We start from the raw sequence: 21,739 nt of genomic DNA on the forward strand, positions 1-21,739 counted from the left end.
CCGATGACACCCAGCTCCTCCTCTCGCTCACGAATAATCCCGAAGACACCAAACTCTGTTTCCAGGAAGGCATTAAGAACGTGGCAGCAAGGATGAAGGACAGCTGCTTGAAGCTCAATTCAGAGAAGACCGAGGTCCTTATCCTCGGTCCCTGCACCTCTGCCTGGGACAACACCTGGTGGCCCTCAGCCCTCGGGAGCCCACCCACCCCTACAGACCACGCTCGGAACCTCGGCATCATCCTCGACTCCTCCCTCCCCATGAACCGCCAGATCCACGCCCTCGCCTCTACCATTTTCAACTGCCTCCGCATACTCTGTAAGATGTTCAAGTGGATCCCCTCCTGTCACAAAGGCACTCACCTGCGTTATAGATTAAGCACAGTCCTGGGCACACACGGTGAGGGTATTTGCAGTATTTCATTCAGTTTCAAAGCGTTATATAAATGCAGTGGTCGACACCAGTATCAGTTCAAAAAGTTTCTTTATATTGCAACGACGACTATGTTGAACAAAGCAAACCAGTCGACACGTGTTTCGTCACCGAGAGAGGTCCCGTGACTCATCAGGGCTGGGGAGGATACAAAACATTGGGTAACTGGAATAAAAGGGGGTTAGACAAAGGGTACCTAGTCGTTGGCATACATAATTAATTGGTGAGAAAGGGATCACCCTAGGTGACTTCTGGGGAGAGAAGAAAAAGTAATGCAATGTGTGACACGTATGGTGCGAGGTGACTATCGTGACTGTGCCACTTTCATGAGTCAGGGCTTATGATGGGGACGAGGGAAAGCATGGTAAAAAACAGTGAATGTAGTGATTGTGCCGCTCTCATGGGAAGAAATCATGAGATAAGACGCGGGTAACATGATACATTGTGTGGTGTGAATAGTTCACGAGTGCGAGCAGTGGTGTATAGATGGTGCCCGAGGAAATCCCAATGCACGAATGATGGTGTGTAGAAATATACCATAAAAGGCACAAACTAAATTGCTGGGCATGGTGCGTTGACAGATTGAACTGGAATGGAGATAGAGGGCCTGAAATGAGGAGGAGCGGTGACACAGGAGGTGTCGAGAAAATGTAAAAGAGACCCCACGGGGAAGAATGGCGGTAATCTCGAGGCCAGGGACTGAAAAGTGGACAAGGCGCCCTAGAGGGGGAGTGGAGACAAGGTATAGACTTCATTACCTATATAACGATGGCATCTGGAGATGTGCCACCCCTGATGGGAAAGAGAATGAGGACGACAGGGGTAGGTAAGTCAGTCAAGTGCACAGGAAACGCAGGACGTTGTCTTCTTAAGAAATAAAAGGATAAAAAGTGTGGCTCACCCAGAAACCGGTAATACTTCCAACCCGGTTGGGGGCGAGCGGGATTTGGGAGAAACTGCGGAAACAGGCACTGGATGGCGCACTGCGCTGGAATTGAGGAGTGGATGTGGGGGGCCGCTATAGAAGAAAAGAAGGGGTAAGGATGTAAACGGCAATAAAAAGGACAGGGAGGGCTGAGGACATGGGAAGCATAAATCATACATACCGGGCTGTGCATGAGCCGTGCGGCGTGTACGAGGCTAAGGCTGGGGCGGGTACGCCACGGCGCTTGAAACGTGGATGGAACTGTGGAGAATAAGAAAAGGTGAGAGCTAGAGGCCATTTAAGGCTAAAAGGACCTGTAATGGGATAAACTGACGAGGGCTCACCCTGGGATGACAGGAGGAGGCTGTCCAGTGTCCGGCTGTGTTGTAGGTAGCAAGGAGGAAAGGAGCTGGAGAGGGGGACGAAAAGAGGGGGTCAGGTGGCGTGATAAAACCGGAGCGGGAGCTCTGTGGTGTAGGAGGAGAGTGATGGAAACTTACCCCGGGTGCGGGAAAAGTTAGGCAATGTCGGGTAGTACGCTTGCAGGATGATGCAGGCGCCTGAGGGATGACACGGAAGGAGAAGGGCAAACATGTAAATCAGGGTCCAAGGATTGTAATGAAGGAGGGCAGATGAAGCGGCGAAGCTGCGAGGCAGTTACTTGAGGTCTGGATCAGTGAGTACTGAGGGGATACTGGAGCCGTGTGGAAAAACATGGAAGGATGACAGGAAATAGGGGAAACTATATCCGGTCAGTGATCAAAGAAACTAGAGCGAGCAAAGCGGAACGTAGTAACCGGATGGTTGCCATATTGGAAAGCCCGGGGAAGAACCGCCTGGTAGTGCGCATGCGCGGTGAACGTCTAGGCTGTCATGGAGGTAGCCACGGGCTTGGATGTGACTGTGTGAGGTAGCCAAAGAAACGGGGATGGAAATTAACAAAAGAAACGAAGAAAGTAAGCGGAAGTGCATTGGAAGGTGGCGATAAAAAGAAAACACACTGTAAGAGGGGAGCGAGGTGACAGAAACAACCTGGGTGGTGAAGAGACCCGTGTACCGACAGTCAGACTAGTGGGTGCCCAAGTATGGTAATAAAGATGAGTAGAGGCACAAATATCCCGAGAAGTGGAATAGGTGCTTACGATGTGATACAGTGGCAGTTGAGATTGGTATAGTGAAGAGACATGCAAGTGTTATATGGTCAACAGAAAAGAATATAAACTAGTCATCAGTTCATAACACGTTTTTCGGTGCAGGTGCATAAAATGGGAGACAGTGGCAGTTAAGTATAGTACGGTGAAGAGACATGCAAATGTCAAATGGTCAACAGAAAGAGAACATGTACGGTGACACTAGTAATCAGTTCATTAAAAAACCCAGAGCAAAATTGTTATTCAATTGTTCATTCACCCAGGAAGTAATGCAACTCGTGGTCAGTGTTGCACCGTCCGTAGACGCATAATCCAAGTTGCTTCCAGGCGTCTGAGTTCTCTGTTGCCACCCCTGGCATTGGTGGCTGCAACGTCGAATTTGAAGAAGGAAATCCGTTTCCTAGGGCCTTGGTTGGGACAAGTGGCAGCATGGACCGCCATGGGATATCTAGTGTTGTGGTGTTGTAGGGCTCCGACGTGCTCTCCAATTCGATCCTTCAGTGGTCTGATCGTACTGCCGTTGTACCAGCGTTTGCAGGTGCATTCGAGAATGTAGATCACGAATTTGGTGTTGCAATTAATATTATGCCTGATCTGGTACTGTTGTCTGTTAGTGGCTGTGAAGTTTCTGACCCCGTGTTGAGCTAGTTTGCAGGCCCCGCAGCACCTGCATTTGAAGAAGCCAAGATTGTGGGTGGTGATCCGTGAGGGACTGGTGCTAGGGCCTGGGATGCTAGAGCTGAGTCTCGTTCTCAGTGTCCTGCCTCTCCTGAATGTGATTTGTGGTTTGGGAGGTATGATCTCTCTCAGTGTGTTGTCAGCAAATAATATGTTCCAGTGCTTGCTGAGGCTTTTCCTCATAGCTAACCCCATGTTGTTATAGTCCGTAATCAGTCGGACGGGTTGGTCTTGCTCAGTGGTTGTCATCCTGGTGTGTAATGTGTCTTCTCTCTTTTTGTTTCTGATTCTCTTTTCTGCAGAGCTGATAGTGCAGGCACTATAGCCCCTGTCTTTGAATCTTTGTTTCATGTTGGATAGGCACTCTTGGAATTCCGGTTCCTCACTACAATTTCTCATGGCTCTCATGAATTCCCCGTAGGGAATCGCCTGTATTTGGTGAGATGGGTGTGAACTGTCTGCGTGCAGGATGGCATTGCATGATGTTTCTTTCCTATATAGACGGCTCTGAATAGTGTCTGATTTGATATAGATTTCCACATCTAGAAATGTGATGTTGGAGGCGCTGGAGTTCCCCGTGAATTTCATGTTCATGTCATTGCGATTGAGGTGTGCACAGAATTCGTCAAGTTCATGTTGTGACCCAGACCAGAGAAGTAAGCAATCGTTCCAGATTGTTTCTCCCCGACGACGAAGACCGATTAGGGATGACAATTCCCAATGCCCCCTAAAAACTGTCAGCGTGACTCCCTGGTAGAAACTAGAAGTCAATCTGGAAGCCTCCAAGGAGAAAGGGATTGGGAGAGAGAGAGAAACAGAAACAAGAAGATTCCAGCTGTCTTCTTTCTTGGGAAAACGGGGTTTTCTGTTGATTGGGTAGAATACCGTATACCAGGAGTAATATAGTGGCTGGACAATTCTGAGTGTCTTGAGTCTTTCACTAGACTTCCATCTATCAAGTGTAGAGACAAAAACAATCATGTGTAAACCTGCGTATTTTAAGCCTAAACACTATCGAAGCATTTATCAAATCAATCTTTAACAAGTCTCTTGTTTATCCTTACCTATCTAATAATGCTTTGGTCCTGGATTACGTATTGCATAACAACTCTAACATTGGTTGAGCAATCTGTAATAAACAATACCATTATAATTGGTTAAGTAATCTGTAATTAACAATGCCAGTATAATATCACTCTTTAAATGTCTACATTAATTCCATAAACACTATATCATGGATGAATACCTGAATTCTATTACAGGAGGCTTCGTATTATGCTTCTCTTTCTTATTTATTACTACTCACAGCAGCCAATGAAAACTTTTCTTATGTAAAACAAACTACGTTTCCCATGATGCATGCACCAGATCACTTCCTGCAGAGCCCCATAAGAGCCAGTAATACCGGAACCAGTCCTCTTTCTTTGCTGCTCACGCAGACAGATAAGTTGAGCTCTCGATTATTAATATATTGAATGCTTTATTTTGATGATTGATGCGGTATATGCTGCCAGCGGCGCTTAGTTGTTTGATTTATTGTCTCCTGGAACGCCGCGTTGCATTTTGACACGGATGCCCGATTTAGCGAGACGAGCCTGATTTCGCGCTCTGAGCGCTACGGAGCTCCTGCTGGGAGCGGGGAGGTCTCAGGACCTAGCGGAGGTTTGTACACACGGCGATCGATGCGTGGGGGCATCGCGCCGGTTTCTGGCATTGTTACAAAGCAGCTGGTAGATTGCACAACAGCGCGTGGAAATGCTTCAATTGTACAAACAGCACGGACCGCCCCGCCTTCGGTGGGTGCATCTCATTATAGCAGATCATTATTCTGTAGCGCGAAGGCTCCCCTAATAAGCCGGTGCGTTGGGAGCCGGTCACTTTCGGTTTTGCTTCGAGTTTCCACGTGCGTAGCCCAATTGGGCTATTTTGGTAGGATTTGGGCTACGCACGTCGTAACTGCCCGTTTTCTTTCATTTTTCTTTCGTTTTTCGCCATTCCAGGTTGATTTCCATACAGAGAGCATCTACTACGCCTGGCTGGCTGTAAAAACGACTTGGGCCTGGAGGGAGCACACCTCCTTGGATCTTCTTGCTCTTTTGGCTCCACTACGCCCTGTGGGCTGTAATAATTGGGATACAGCTTTTGCTGAGGAGCTAGGTACCGGTGCATTGGTGCTGAGGGTTGGCTCCCCCCCTGTTACTCCTCCTTACTGCTGCCTTATGAGCAAGTACATCTACAAATTTGGTTCCACCATGGAAAATTGGGTACACTATGAGGAGGATGACACCTTGTATGAGGAAGAGGTGGGTACGCCTGCCATCGAAGATAATATTGTTGAGGCCCTGGACACTTCCGTGCAGGAGTCAGTCAGCAAGGCCCTGGAGAAGGCAGTTCCGGGAACTGTGCAGCAGGCATTGGCAACTGCATTAAGGCCTATTACTAGGCAACTGGAGAGGTTTGCGAAGCATCATGGCTTCACTACCCCAACTGAGGAGTCGACAGAGGCGCCACGACCTAAGTCCTGGCCTCATTCTGCTTCCTATTTGTCACTCCCGCGCCCTGCGACAGAGAGAGAGAGGGTTCAGGACACTGATTCGGAACCGGGTTCCACCTCCTCGGACACCCCTGATGATTCCCCTCCCAAGAAGAAATCTCGGAAGGTTAAGAATGTGGAGACTCCACCGGCGGCCCCTACGCCTTTCACCTTCAACTCCTCGGATATTGTTCACCCTAGATCCTCGGATTGGTTGCCTGCCCCGGAGGTGGCAGCGTACCTCCATGAGAACTTGCGCAAGAGCTTCGACAAGGAAGTGCGCAACAGACTGCGGTCTGAATGCCCCCGACCGGACCTTACTGACAAGGTGGCGGAAACGCCGGAAATTGACTCTAGTCTGCTAACTTTCCTTAAAAAGTTTGCCAAGGACCCCAAGAAGGGTATAGACCGCGCATGGCGAGGGTGCCAAGACAAGCTTCTGGATGTGGTCGGTCCCCTAGCCAAGATAGTGGAGATGGCTCTGGAGGCGCAGGAATCGGGAACCGCTATTGATTCCCATGTTTGGCGGGCTGGACCCAGCGGGCTATCTGCCTATTAGGTAATGCCAACTGCGCAATCTCCACAGAACGCAGAAAGTCCATCATGATGCGCATGGACACTAACCTTACGGAGTTGGCAGCGGCGGAGCCTGGCCCATTGGCGGACGGCAACCTATTCGGCGACCGCTTTGTCAAAGATGTGGCGAAATACGTGGGCACCTTCACAACCCTGGACAAGGCTCAGGCAGGAATCAAACGGGTATTCCAAGCAGGGGTTTTCAACAGGGCCGGACGAGGCCGGGGACGCTCGTTTGGCCGTCAATTCTCCCAAGGTCCTCACCGAGGAGATTTCGGACGCGGCAGGGGAGAGTGGGACTCCACCCGCGGTGGCACCTTCTACCCCACCAGGCAGCGCTTCAACAAGCGACGCTTTAACAAGGGATCCTTTCGGGGAGGATTCCAGAACACCGAGTCTTCAGGTGAGCGCTCCAGACTTATTTCTTCTTCCATTGGGGGGACGTATTCAACGGTTTTATCACAACTGGGTTCAAATATCGCAGGACGCCTGGGTGTTACAGACAGTTCAGGGGTTCCATCTAGAGTTCTTTCAGACACCCTGGCAGGTTCATCGGCCCAGACAGCTTTCTTTTTCCCAACTAGAGTGCGATTTCATCGATTCAGAAATAGAAAGATTGCTGCAGAAACACGCGATAGCACTTTGCGGCGAGGGCCCTCGCGGTTTCTGCAGCAATATTTTTCTGGTGCAGAAGAAAGGCGGTGGTTACAGGTTGGTACTCAATTTGAAGGATTTCAACCACTATATGACTTACAAGCACTTCAAGATGGAGGGCATCCATCTGCTAGCGGACCTATTGAAGCAGGGGGACTGGTTGGTCCGTCTGGACCTGAAGGACGCTTATTTGTCCATCCCCATATATCGTCCCCATCGCAGGTTCCTTCAATTTCAATGGCGGAACCGGTGGTACGAATATTTGGTCCTTCCTTTCGGACTTTCCTCAGCACCGTGGTGCTTCACCAAGGTTCTGAAACCGGTTGTAGCCTACCCCAGGGAACAAGGGGTTTGCATGATTGTCTACCTGGATGACATGCTCATCATGGCGCAGTCTCAGGCATTGGCGGTTCAGCACTTGCGCATGACCATTCGTATCTTGCAGAACCTAGGGGTCCTGATCAACGAGCCAAAATCGGTTCTGTGTCCCACGCAGACAATAGATTTTCTGGGGTTCGTCATAAACTCTCAGACAGCCCAACTCAGTCTTCCAAATTCCAAGCTTCGGGATATCAAGAAGGAGCTTCGCTCCTTCCTGGCCAAACAAATGGTTTCTCTCAGGGGGATTGCCCGGATAGTGGGACTTCTTGCGTCGTCCATTCAAGCAATATTTCCGGGCCCTCTACACTACAGGGCTCTGCAACGACTCACAATTCAGCACTTGCAGAAGGGTCTTTCATATACAGACTTAGTCCCTCTGTCCCAAGAAGTGAGGGAAGAGATGCAGTGGTGGTTGGCCCACGTCGAGGCGTGGAACAGCAGAGCAATTTTTGGCTACCTACCGGAGGTGGTCATAGAATCCGACGCCAGCCGTTGGGGTCGGGGAGCGCGCTGCGGAAATATTTCCACAGGGGGACGTTGGTCCCTCGAAGAGTTACATCTTCACATAAATTGCCTAGAACTCCTCGCAGGATCTTTTGCGATCCGGACACTATCTCCCAGGCAGGTCTTATGTTGCATCCTTCTTCGGATGGACAACATATCGGCGGTGCGGTACATCAACAAACTTGGAGGCACGAGGTCCTCAATGTTGGTGGAGATAGCGAAGGCCTTTAGGAACTATTGCCTGAGTCATCAGATTTCAGTCATAGCAGAGTACATTCCGGGTCAGTCCAATGTGGTGGCAGATTGGAACTCTCGCCACCTCAGGGACTACAGCGACTGGCAACTTCTCCCACGGGTGGTCTGGTGGTTGCCGGAGATATGGGGGTTTTGCGAGATCGACCTGTTTGCCTCCAGGCTGAACCGTCAAATGACGAAGTTTTTCAGCTGGAGGCCGGACCCATTGGCGCTGGCGACGGATGCCTTTGCGCAGGAGTGGACTCGGAAGTTGAATTATGCATTTCCACCCTTCATTCTCATTCCTCGAGTGTTCACGCAGGTGATGCGCCAGAAAGCAGAAGTGATATTAGTGACTCCCTTGTGGAAGTCGCAGCCTTGGTTCCCGTTGTTACTGGAGGCGAGTTGCGACTTCCCCAGGAGGATCCCATGGTCCTCGACGATGCTCCAGGGCCCTCATGGAGAGAAACACGCGATGGTTCTATCGGGGCATCTGTCTCTGATGGCCTGGAGACTTTCAGGCAGCGTTGGCAAATGCCAGGATTTTCGGAGCAAGCTTCCGGCTTTATCAACCAAGCGTGGGCCCCCTCGACCAGGAAACGATATTCTTCAGCCTGGGGATGCTGGGTTCGTTGGTGCATGGGACAGCATGTGGATCCCGTGGGGGCAGGATTACCCTTTATTGTAAACTTCCTGTCAGAAAAAGCGTCGGAAGGTTTAGCGTATCGCTCTATTAATAACTTCCGTTCCGCCATATCGGCAGGCCACTCTCAGACTGAGGGCAAGCCTGTCGGAATGCACCCGTTAATATGTAAACTGCTAAAGGGTATCAGAGTAGCTAATCCACCCAAACCAAAGTATTCTTCTTTGTGGGATGTTTCGCAGGTTCTGTCACTGTTTAACAGATGGCCCGACAACAATATGTTGTCCAGGAAACAATTGTCAGCCAAACTGTCCATGTTGCTCTGCCTAGCGGCCTGTAGACGTTCCTCGGATGTTAAAGCTCTTGATATTACAGGTAGAGTTTTTACTCCAGAGGGAGTTTCGTTTAATATTGCGTCTAGAACTAAAACAATGTCACGCAGTGTGGATTATCATGCTTTTCCCGATAATGCTAAACTTTGTGTGGTCCAATGCCTTAAGGCTTATGAAGAATGTACCAGGGCTATTAGGCCTGATGGTGTGGTACAATTGTTGATTGCTCTGCAAAAACCGTACAAACCTGTGACTGCGGATGGCTCAAAAATTTTATGCAGGAAGCGGGTGTAGACACTCAGGTGTTTGGTGCACATTCTGTTCGAGGCGCTATGGCCTCTAAGACCTTCATGTTGGGTTCTACTGTACAGGATATCATGCATTCTGCAGACTGGTCATCTGAGTCAATGTTTAAACAATTTTATTATAAACCGGTGAGTGACATATCCTCTGTTGTTTTTAATCAGCGTTAAACTAGCATAATACGAAGCCTCCGGTCCTGTAATAGAATAAAAAATTAGCTAGCATTTGCGCCAAGAATTTTCAATTCTATTAAGGACACGGAGGCGAGGATTATCCCACCGGTTAAATTACAGTATTGTAATAATTGCCCACCCGTTTTGCATATATACTCTGATTATACAGAAGTTACGGGTTGTTCTATCTCTGTTTTTTCAGGATCCGAAAAGAAGATGGATTAGTCGTAATCCTGCTTGAAGTTAACATTCTTCCCAGCTGGTCTGGTTTCTTCCACGTTGGAAGCTGTTGTTGAACTTTGTTATAATTATTGGAGTTATTGTTCGGAGCAAAGAAAGAGGACTGGTATTACTGGCTCTTATGGGGCTCTGCAGGAAGTGATGTGGTGCATGCATAATGGGAAACGTAGTTTGTTTTGCATAAGAAACGTTTTCATTGGCTGTTGTGAGTAGCAATAAATAAGAAAGAGAAGCATAATCCTCGCCTCCGTGTCGTTAATAGAATTGAAAATTCTTGGCGCAAATGCTAGCTAATTTTTTATCCTTCTGTTGGATTGTCTGGATCAGATGTTATGAGTCCTCTTTGGTTCTTTGCGCAGTATTAATTTCGCCCAGAGATAATGAGAATAAAATAATAAAGAAAATAACAACAAAACAAATAATTGCAGAACAATAATACCAAAATTCTATAGTCCTTGAAGCTACACCAGCTTCGTGATAATTATATTTCAGGCAATGTTCGAAAGTCACAGTAAAAATAAAGATACAATTCTGTCTTTCTTGATGTCAATTATTGTCAGGAAATACGGTACCTCCTCACCGTAATTCTTTTTTTTTTTTTTTTTTTGAAAACCTTTATTGACAGTTCAATAAGAACAAGTATGGGCCTACAACCCCCCGGGGCCGGCCGCTAAGCAATCAGAGCAATAACGACAAGTATAAACACAGGCAGCACTTCAGGGAGCAAAATCGTACTGCTAATACTGTGAACAGCGTAAGTAGGGCACCAGGAGCAAAAGGTTTTCATTTTATGATGAAACAAGGCAGAAGGATCAGGTGACAAGCAATTTTAAAACAACGATCACGGATATGCAGAGTAATGAACGTTAGCGATTTACAGCAATCTATTCGGTCAATGGCGCAAACACAAGAACATCAGGATGGAGAAAAACATAGTCTACAGCTGCGCCCACAGTCCCCTGCCAGAACTCCCCAAGAACACCCCGGAAGTTGTGAACACATGGAACGGCAACGAGGCATAGCAAAAGGAGGTGTATCACGCTGATCCCAGAAAAAGAAAGACAAAAAGAATCAGAGAAGAAAAAGGAGGCCATGGAAAAAGATGAAGGAATACAGAGTCCCCTCCCCCAACCCCCCACCCTGCACCTCTGCAGATGAGTACGGCCCCCCCCCCCAGCAGTGTGCCTGTCGCCCTGGAACCAGACCCGAAATGTAGGGGAATAGGGAAAAAGAAGTAGGAAAGGACCCCCACCAGACGGGGGGGTAGAGAAAGTATTTATAAACTGGAGGAGGGCCTTCATAACAGACCCCCGGCTTCTCCCTCCCGCACGGTAAGGTTCCCCTAAAGTGAACAAGGAACAGCACAAAAACAATCTTCTCAAACCACGATGGGGAGCATTATGCGTCTATTGTGCCAGTAGCCATGTCAGGAGAGCACACCACCCCAAGCCCGCCCGTCCACTAGGCGACCACCCCCGAGGGGCCAGCCTCATCCCTGACCACTCAGTGGAATTCTGCCCATGCCAACCCCTCGACCCAGCACCATACCCAATGTTCCTAGGCAGAGGAATGTCCAACAACGACAGAGAAGCGACGCACACAGGTGGGGTGGAAGTCTCTGAGCATCAACACAGTCCGCCGCGTGAGGAAACAGGCTTCCAAGTGCTGCCCTAGGATCTGCACTGCACGCAAGGTTCAGGAAGGCAGAAGCAGCCAAAAGAGACATTAGTTGCTGGAGTTGTCTCTGGGTCGCAGGAGGGCATGCACGGGATGAGGCCACCACATCCCACTCAGGTCCAACGCCTCCGGGTAAGATCAGGCGCTCAGAAGGTCGAACACACTGTAGCATACTGGCCGGGGCGTCCAGTCGTGTACTAACCTCAGGGGGGGCCGCCACAGCGTCCTCCTCACCGTAATTCTTAAGAAGTTTATTCCTTCTCAAGTTCGTGAATACTGTCTCTTGTGCAATTCCTGGGTTCTTGAAATGTGCAAGCTTTAACTCACCTGACCGTAGTCTTAGTTGTTTTGTTAAATACCTGGATTTGACCTTTTCTTTTTGTTCTTCTTTTACCGGGTTTACGGTTGTCGACAGGAAGCTATGAGGAAAGCTGTCCGACTGTTAAAACAAACCAGAATCAGGAAGGTTGAAATCACGGAGGCGAAGCCCAAGAGAAATCCGATCTGCAAGCAGGAGCTGAAGAGCTGGAGCCAGGTAAGTGGAGGGGAAAACGAGGCCAAGCGCAGAAAGGTGAATGGGAGCGGTTTAAATAGGCTCCCATTCACGCGTCAGGGATTATTTGCATGCACGCGTCTTAACAGCTGCCGCGTGAGAGTTTCATCAATTATGCATGAACTCAACTGTCTTCCCAAACATGTGAGGGCTCTCATGCATATGCAAGAGGAACACATTGCTGGTATTATGATGATTACACCATAAAAAGCACGTTTGCAAACACGTTGTTAATCTGTTTTGCACAATATCCATAGACATACAAGTAAACATTTTTTGACGGAAACTTAGAAACAGTATGTGCAATAGTTTAAACATAGTGGCAAGGCCAAACAGTGGATATAATAATTGGAACATAGTGACATGACACACTGTCCCATCAAATCACGAAGTTCATTGTGGACAAGGAAGGAGACGGGCGTGTGACAATAAGCCCATGACACCTCCGACTGCAGACGGACCATCACCCACGCACTCATCACCAGCAGACTGGACTACGGCAACGCTCTCTCTACGCCAGAATCAACAAAACTCTCCTGCATAGACTCCAGACCATCCAGAACGCCGCAACCAGATTCGTCCTCGGAACACCGTGCCACGAGCACATGACACAACACTTACAAGGCCTCCACTAGTTCCCCGTCGAGAAGGGGGTCACCTTCAAACTCCTCACCCACGCCTAAAAATCCCTCCACAACATCGGACCCAAATACCTCAACGAGAGAGTATCCTTCCACGTACCCAAAAGGAGCCTCCGCTCTGCCGACCTTGCCCTGGCGGAGGTCCCCTTCATCCGCAGACACAGGACAGGCAGAAGACCCTTCTCCTACATCCCAGCCAAAACCTGGAACAAGCTCCCTGTGAACATCAGATGCTCCCCGACCCTGCAGACGTTCAGGAAGGACCTCAAGACCTGGCTCTTCTACTGATCCGGAGCCGCCCGCCCCCCCCCCCCCCCTCCCCCAGCGCCTTGAGACCCTTAAGGGCGAGTAGCGCGCTTTACAAACCCCTGATTGATTGATTGATGGTATTGAAAGGCACAATAAGGAGCATGTGGTGGTATTTAGAGAATAATCAAGACATGCAAATAGGCAGCAGTGCATTGATTGGCAGCGTCTGTAGAGAGTTTGGTGTGTTCAATTTATTTGTCCTCCTTATGGGGGGATAATCCACAGAGGGAAGGTCAGACCTTACTGTTAGGCAGAACATGTATTTATGATTTAAAGAAGTGCAGTCTACGTGTGCTGTGAGGGGCTGTACAGAGCGGTAAGTGCCTGTATACATACCCAATCAATGTGCATCAAAACCGTCACTTGAGACTGAACAGTAACAGAAGCAGCTGGGTTACTGATGGAATGTGAATGGAGGACAGAGAGGAAGGGTGTTTGTGGTCAATCAAAGGATTGAAACGTGGTTGATGCACTACGAAAGTTGGGGTATCAACAGGGAACAGTTGAGGGATAATATGTTGGTGGTATCCAGAGGTTATAAAAGTGTCAGAGGCACAGAGGTATGGGGATCCTGGTCCCACAGTGAAGGGTCGTCAAAAGTCCATGCTAGGGGGCGTGGTCTCGCAGCAGATGAAGTGAGACGCACGCCGTTCGAGCTCCGGGCCGTCGCTGGTATAATTAGCGATTTCAAGCGGTGCAGCGGCTTTGGGGGTGCCCTAGCTGGGGGTGTCTAGCTGGCGGATGGACTGGGGCTACTTCTCAGAGGCCTGGCGACATTCCTGTGCGGCTGGGAGCGGAGGGAAGGGCGGCAGAAGACGAGCGCTCCGGTCCTTGGCAGTGCGACCGCCATTTTGAGAGTCTTGAACCCGCACGCTCCCGGGGTGGTGATCCCAGTATGAGCCCAAGTTCTGGAGCAAGCCCTTATCGGAGAGGCAGTTCCTGGTCCCTGGTGGTGTGACTGAGGCACAGGGGAGTTGGCACTGCCGTTCTCCTACTACCCCTACAGAGTCCCATGGAGCGACGAGGCAAATCGGCGGGCAGGAGCGAGCCCGCCATTTTACGGACCTCTGACGGCGTCACTTCAGAGTGCGCCCCTGCCCAGGTCAGCGACCTCCCGCTGGGGACTATGGCCTGGATTGCTCAGGTACAGGGGCTGGTGCCGCCGATTGGGGAGTGCTCGGACTGTTTGGAGCCCGGCCGGCCATCACTGTAGGCCTCCACAACTCACTTCCCCCCATGAGGCCTTGCCTAAAAGCCAGAGACAGCACCACCTAGCCCCCCCAGCGCTACTCCTGGAGTCAGACACGGACGTCCTTCTGCAATCCTCCTGAGGCCTTTCACGTGCCGGTGGTCGTGCTGGAGCAGATGTTGGGAGGAGGGGTCGAAGAGGAGAGAAGAGGGCCCTGATGGCAGGGGCTACCGCCTTTAGATCGCCACTTGTATAGGAGCCAACATTGCCGGAAGCGAGCCCCCTAAGCCCCCATAGACTGAAATGCTGCGCTAGGCCTGGGCTCCCCTGTTTGACGGCCCTTCGTCCCCCTGCGCCATCCCACCGGCGAAGCAGTTCTGTAGGAGGGGATCTCTGTGTATAGTCATAATCTAGTGAATAGTCCCGCCCATGTGCGTGGACCCCGGAGCAATAAAAAATAATCTCTAAAAGGTGACAAATCATGCAGACCTGCATACACCTTTAAGAGAGAATTTAATTTAAAGACAGATAATGCAGCCTATACCCACAGGCTACACTGTCCAGTACTTCAACTAGAATTCCACCAACATCCACAAACAGCACTGCCTGTCTAGTTTTTCTCCCCATAGGAAAAAACCCTGCCTCTACCAGCAAAAGCCTCTGGAATGATAGAGAGGAAGGAGTGGACAGACAAGCCCCATAGGCTGCCATTATGTGGCTTAAAACAGGATACTGTGCCTTTAAGAAAACTTTTCAGGTTTCCAGAACTTTCCCCAGTATCCCAGAATGCCCAGCAGGTCCCATTTACTTTCCGTTCTTTTTTCCGGCTCCTGCTAGCAGGACCCTGGAGCATTGAGCTCTCCCCTTTTCAAGGGTTTTTTGGAGATTTTGTCAATTTTTGTCACTTTTTCAAGTGCTTAGTAGCTGGTACTGTCAACATGCCTGGCTTGTTCGACAAGTGCCCGGAATGTGGTAGAAAGAAGGCTAAAACTGATCCACACGAGGTGTGTATAGGTTGCCTTCCCCAGTCCCACGTGCCTGAAAACTGTACCATCTGCCACTCGGTCTCAGCCAGGACCCTGAGGGACAGGATGAAAATCAGGCTTCAAGTTCTGGAGGAGAGAAGACTGAAGGCACCAGGTGGGTCTGGAGGGGCTGATTTGCCCCATACTGAGGCCTCTGGGGGGCTCCCCAGGGGCAGGAAGACCAGTAAGCGCTCCCACTCCCCGTCGACGTCGAGGGCGTCGACGGCGACGTCAAGGAGGATGACCACCGTCTGTTCGCCGTCTCCCCAGGGCTCTGGGGAGAAGCGGCGTCGAAGATCGACGTCGAGGGACCTGAATAGGCCGCCGTCGACTACATCGGCGTCGTCGGCGACGACGCCGTCTTCGGCGCCGTCCAGCAGTCGGCGTCGAGATCGGACCCGGCGTCGGCGCTCGCCGTCGAGGGGAGATCGCCGTCGATGAAGAGGAGACGGTCGACGTCGCCGCCGAAGAGGAGATCGACGTCGAGACGCTCGAGGTCGAGGAGATCGCCGTCGCCGTCGAGGCACAGGTTGCCGTCGAGGCGAAGGTCGCCGTCGAGGCGAAGATCGACGCCGAGGAGAAGATCGACGTCGAGGAGAAGGTCGACGTCGAGGAAGAGAGAGTCACCGGAATCGGTGTACTCTGTGGTGTATACGCCCCCTCGGATGCCTCCGTCACCGCCTCCTCTCCCGCCTCCGCCGACTCCTCCGCCACCACCACCACCACCACCAACGCCACCTCCTCCACCTCCACCACCGCCGCCTCCACCGCCACCACCGCCTCCACAGCCGCGGACACTACCTCCGCCGCCCCCACCTAGGTCGCTGCCACGCACTCCGGTGGGACCGCCGCCGGTTCCCCCGCGGTCGGTTTCCCTTCCGAGGTACCCGACTCCGCCGCAGGGGACCCCGAAGCCACGACGCCCGCGGTCGCCGGGACCGGCTAGACCGGCGGACAGGCCGAAACCGAAGAGGTCGCGCTCCCGCTCTCACAGGAGGAGAAGGTCACGGAGCCGTGGACGGTCATCGTCGGACTCCGGACGACGCCGTAGGAGGCACAGGTCCAGGTCACACACGCGCTCCTCGACCAGAGACTTTTCCCCGACGCTGTCGGACTCACCGGGGACTAGGGTGTCGCCGGTGGACGATTTGGTCTCTTTCCAAGAGGTGCTGTTGAGAGGGGCAGCAAAGTTGGGTATCACGGTGACGGTTCCAACACCCACGACGTCCGTGATATTCGAGACACTTCATAAGAAACATCTGTCTCGCCCTCTACTGCCTCTTGTACCAGGACTGGTGGAACCCGCGTTGGAGCTGTTCCTCACTCCCGCGATGACGAAGGCCGCCCCCTCCAGGCTCATGAAAAAGTATAGGGCCCCGGAGTCGGACCCTACCTTTTTGAGAGTGGACCCGAAGCCGGATTCGGTCATTGTGACGGCGGCGAGGAAACAACATGCGACCGCGCCTTCGTCGACGGTCCCGCCGGACAAGGAAAGCCGCTGGCTGGACTCTGCGGGCAGGAAGGTGTGTGGGACCGCCGCCACTACCATGAAGGCGGCGAGTGCAGGGGCTTTGTTGGGCCGTTACGACCGGGCCCTGTGGGAGTCCCTGCAGCAGTATGCGGACCTACTGCCCCGGGACAAGAAGGAGGACTTCTTGGAGACAGTGCGCGAAGGCATGCTGGTTTCTAACCAGGTGATCGGCGCAGCGGCGGCTGTATCCTTGCTGGCCGCCCACGCTTACTGCCATGGCGTTCACCAGAGGCGGCATTCGTGGCTGCGCCTGACGTCCCTCAAGCCAGAGGCGCAGCAAAGGGTGGCCAACCTGCCCTTCTCGGGGGAAACCCTGTTCGGGAAACATGCGGACGATGAGATGGCCGGCATGAAGGCGGAGGCGGAAACCCTGACGGCCGTTGGGTTGGAGAAGGCCGAGAAGAAGAAGCGCCCGTTCCAGAGGCGGTTCGGGTCTTTGGGCAGAGGGCGTGGGCAGGGTTCGGGACAGCAGCAGCAGCAACAACAGCAGCAGTTCCGCAAGCCCTTCCAGAAGCGCCAGAGGGGTAGAGGAGGCCAGCAGGCTACTGCCACTACCAAGGGCCCGGCCGGGTCTCGGCCCTGAGCGGCTACTTCCCCCTCAACCGTTACCCACTCCAGTGGGGGGAAGTGTAGGAGAGTAGGGTCTGCAATCCTATGATCACCCAGATTTTTTGCTTTTGCTTCATTGGTTTACGACTTTCCCTGGCTGTGGGCCTGCCAAGCAGACCCACAGCCTAGCTGTTCTCTCTCCAGATTAAAACACATGTACATTAGGTGCATCCACTAATTGGAACTGGGCCGCCTTATCAGTCCCTGTATCAGCATACCACAGGTATCCAGGGCATCGGCTTACCCAGGGCCTACCAGGGGCTGCAGCATGTATTATGCCACCCCTGGATGGCCACCCAAATCTGACACAACTGGCTGCACGACAGCTGGGGCAAGGTGGTGTAATCACCCGTTGCTGTAGGTGTAGTATTCCTATACCTAACCCTAAAATGGACGCATGGATTCCTATCAGTCACTCCTATGGCAGGCCTTATCAATCCTGAAGGCAGAGTGCTGGGAATCATGTGAGATGGTGCTCTGGCGCGAGCTGAGCCCGTCGACGGCTTGCGGAACCAAGTCCTAATAGCTGTTCCATGGTGACGCGTGCCATCTACCTTAAAATGCATTATAATCCTCGCGGTTATTTGCTAACTATGGCATCGCATCACCCACACATGTCGAGTAAGGTGTCATACGAATTGGAATACGAACCCCTCGCCAATTCTGGCGACGGGGTTAGCATTCCACCCTTCTAGAGGGACACGACATGGAAGTAACCTTGAACCCCGGTTAAAGTTGACTCAAGCCTCAGCATCACAAAATGGATGCTGCCACCAGACACAAGTCTGACCTCCTGCTGCTGGGAGACCTTCCAGCGAGGGGAGCTTGGACAAAGGGTTTCCTGTCGAGGGCGGGGTTAGCACCATCCCAGACAGGGTTTGTGTATCCTAGGTAGGCAGGGCTGAAAGGAAGGTGATTGCAAGTGGCACCCCGGTGCTCACTGTGCATAGCCTGGCTCAAACCAGTTTCGGGGGCACCCCAGCCCCTGAGCTGGGGCGAAGCCGGACAAAGGATAGGGGTGTAACTACCCCCCTCCTGGGCCCACCCATAGGTAGGACCTAGCCACGGGCCAGCCCCTTTTCCTAGTATAAAGGTAGGAGCGAGTCCCCTTCCCAAATTGGATAATTCTGAATCTTGAACTACTTTCCACGAAAGGAACTCTTGACTTTTTCTGGAGACTCTCCCTTGTGGCTAAGGAGTAGCCACCCTGCACCAGCAGGCACCACCTAAGCGCTTGCGGTTTGCTGCACGTCTCTCCCACGGATCAAGACTGCCCAGCTCGACGAGACCCGGATTCCCCGCCATCTCTGACCTCTACCTACATCGTCAGCCCAGCTGAGATTCGTAGGTGTGACGAGACCTGCGGGACCGGCCATCTTCAGAACCTGCACGACGCTTATCTAGCACAACCACCGAGGGACCCTCGAGTGAGTGCACCTAGGGTTTGAGAAGCCCTAACCCTGAGTAGCTCCAGCACCGAAGCCTGCCTCCCCAGCATCCCCGAGATCTGCGTGGGGGCCCTTCTGCTCCTTGCTGCTCACCGTGTTGTCCGGCCACTCGCCGTCGGCTAGTGGCCCTCTTCACGACGCACCACGACAGTTTTTCATCACTGGTCTGGTTGCTCCAGACTGGCCCTTGCTCCCCTTCAACAGAGGAGTACCTCGGACCCTCCTGGTCCACTCCAGACGCCATCTTGACTCCCCCGCGTGGGCTTGCCTCTGCCAAGACCTGCTGCCCCACTCCTGGGCCCAGCATCATCGACAGCAGAACCTTCGTGGGACAGCTCGCCCTCCATCCTGGTCGCCGCCGCGCCTCCTGGTCCGAGGAACAGCCGAGTCCGACGTCACCCACTCACCTGGTCGAGGTGACTTCAGCCGGTACCTTCCTGGTGCCCACACGATCGCTGGCTAGCGGTTGAGAACTGAGTCCCCTCTGCTTTCAGGTTTCCTTCATCACCGATCCAGGCTTGGATCTCGCTGAACATCGACACTGGTCGCCTGCCAGCAACTTCTTCTTTCAGGCTCCCGAGACTACAACGAGGACTCCCGACATCTTGCTGAACCCCACGCAGCCGCAGCCTCTGGGCTAGGTAACTCGAGCATTTCGGTGCTCCATCGTAGGTTCACTCTACAAGTGTCCAGCTCCTTTTCCGTTTAGTCCAACTGATCGGATTCCTCCGGAATCAGTAACTTTAGACTCTCTAACCTCTCCCGTTCCACTTGCAGTGTAAATGGTTTCGTGCCCTTCGGGCATTTGTGTAAATTGTGCAACTAGAAGTATTTTCCCAAGAGTTTTGTATTGTGCTTAGCTCCCTGACTCATGAAGAGCCAGGGTAGTCTTGTTATAAATAAATATCCTTTATTTTCATAACAACTTGTGTGGTGTCCTTTCACTTGGTGTTCAAGGGGTATATGTGATGGTAAACAGCTGGCTTAACACGCCCTCTAGAGTTTAGCCTGAAGACTGCTCTTGTCCACGCTACTAGGATAGCTGGTCTACAAGGTTGACTTACAACCAATCATCAATAAGGGTCGTTTGGAATGATACACAGTGATCACTAGAATAGTGAGCACTACATATCAGGCCAACTTCTCGCATTCAATTTTTTCCGGCAGAGTGGAGAAAAATTACTCAGGACAAGTGGGTGCTGAATATTGTTTGCAATGGATACAGTCTTCGGTTTATCAGCCCGCCTCCAGCGATTCCGCCGGTCAGCTCTCGATTCCAGCTGAGAGAGCTCCAGGCGGAGGCAGACATCTTGTTGAGAAAAAAGGCAGTAGAAGAGGTACCTCTGTCTCAAAGGGGAAGAGGTCTGTACTCTCGGTTCTTCCTCATTTGCAAGAAGGACAAGAACGAGTTCAGGCCCATTCTGGATTTGCGACAGGCAAACAAATGGATTCGCAGAGAGAAGTTCCGCATGCTATCGTTGCACCAGATTTACCCTCAGCTGCAACGGGGAGACTGGCTCTGTGCCATAGATCTACAGGATGCGTACTTCCATGTGCCCATAGCGAGGAAGCACAGGAAGTTCCTGCGATTCCAAGTCGGCGCCAATCACTATCAATACACAGTACTGCCATTCGGGCTAAAGTCTGCTCCCAGGACCTTCTCGAAGTGCATGGCGGTGGTGGCGGCACACCTGCGGAGGAACAAGGTGTTTGTCTACCCGTATCTGGACGATTGGCTGATCAAGGCTTCATCCTTCTCGGAAGCACAAGATCACTTCCGATGGACGTGCGCTCTCTTACACAAGCTGGGGTTACACGTCAACATGTCCAAATCGGTCACGACTCCGGTCCAGTGCATACAGTACCTGGGGGCCTCCATCGATACGCGGTCAGCAAGCGTGTCTCCTTCGGAGGAGAGACGGTTATCACTCCTTCGGAAGGCTCAGGACCTCAGAACTGCTCCATCGACGACAGTGAGGAAGGTGTCTTCTCTACTGGGATCGATGGCCTCCTGTATCTTCCTCACGCCTCACGCACGGCTACACATGAGGCCACTGCAGGAGTGCTTGGAGGATCAGTGGGATCAGAGGACAGGCTCTTGGGACGACAAGATACGACTGTCGCTGCATGCTCTTCAATCTCTGAAGTGGTGGTGTTCGGCGGAAAACCTCCTCAAGGGGGTTCCCTTCCACAAGGACATTCCCACGACGAGTGTAGTGACGGATGCTTCTCTCCAGGGCTGGGGAGCGCATTCCGGGGACTTGCAGATTCAAGGGAAGTGGTCTCCTCTGGAATCGACGTACCACATCAATTTCCTGGAACTCAGATCTGTCTTCCTGGCACTGAAGGCCTTCCTTCCGTCCTTCCAGACCAACTCGCTGCTGATACAGACGGACAATACAACCACGATGTATTACCTCAACAAGCAGGGGGGGTCGAGATCGCGCACTCTGTCACAGGAGGCGCAGGCGATCTGGCGCTGGCTGCTGGCCCGAGGACTGACTATTACGGCCACGCATCTGCCAGGGGTGCAGAATGCTCAGGCGGACGCCTTGAGCAGGCTGATTCAGGAAAACCACGAATGGGTCATAAACGACGAAGTACTAGGAGAAGTCTTCGCAAGGTGGGGGACTCCAGACGTAGATCTGTTCGCCACCTCCGAAAACAGCAAATGCCGAGACTTCGCATCCAGGTACTACCAGCGGGGGACGCTGGGGAATGCGCTATGGATCGATTGGTCGAACAGCTTTCTGTACGCTTTTCCACCCATTCCCCTGATTCCGGCGGTACTCATCAAGCTGTCCCAGTCCAGGGCGCGGATGATCCTGATCGCCCCGGAGTGGCCCAGGCAGTGGTGGTTCACGGACCTTCTTCACTGGTCTCTCCTTACTCACATGCGGTTGCCGTGCAGGCCGGACCTTCTCACGAAGTTCGGGGGGCGGATGGTGCACCCCAACCTCTCGTCTTTGAGTTTGGCGGCATGGCTCCTGAAATAGTG

The 21,739-nt window shown here is 52.2% G+C and overlaps 2 long non-coding RNA genes across 2 annotated transcripts in view; one reads left to right on the top strand and one right to left on the bottom strand.

Annotated features, from left to right (window-relative positions):
- Positions 1 to 589: 589 nt before the first annotated feature.
- Positions 590 to 2,074, bottom strand: LOC146871335 (uncharacterized). Its single transcript, XR_014980991.1, has 4 exons — positions 1,858 to 2,074; positions 1,702 to 1,766; positions 1,539 to 1,618; positions 590 to 1,450 (listed from the first exon to the last, which is right to left on the bottom strand). It is a non-coding gene; the product is annotated as an uncharacterized LOC146871335 (long non-coding RNA).
- Positions 2,075 to 2,230: 156 nt separating this feature from the next.
- The window catches only part of LOC146871336 (uncharacterized), an 80,615-nt gene continuing 61,106 nt past the window's right edge, over positions 2,231 to 21,739 (top strand). The window contains exons 1-2 of the long non-coding RNA XR_014959544.1: positions 2,231 to 2,313; positions 11,852 to 11,971. This is a non-coding gene — a long non-coding RNA (uncharacterized LOC146871336). The remainder of the gene's footprint in view (positions 2,314 to 11,851; positions 11,972 to 21,739) is intronic.

This window comes from Triturus cristatus, chromosome 1_1 (assembly GCF_964204655.1).
Source record: "Triturus cristatus chromosome 1_1, aTriCri1.1, whole genome shotgun sequence".
Taxonomy (NCBI): Eukaryota; Metazoa; Chordata; class Amphibia; order Caudata; family Salamandridae; genus Triturus; species Triturus cristatus.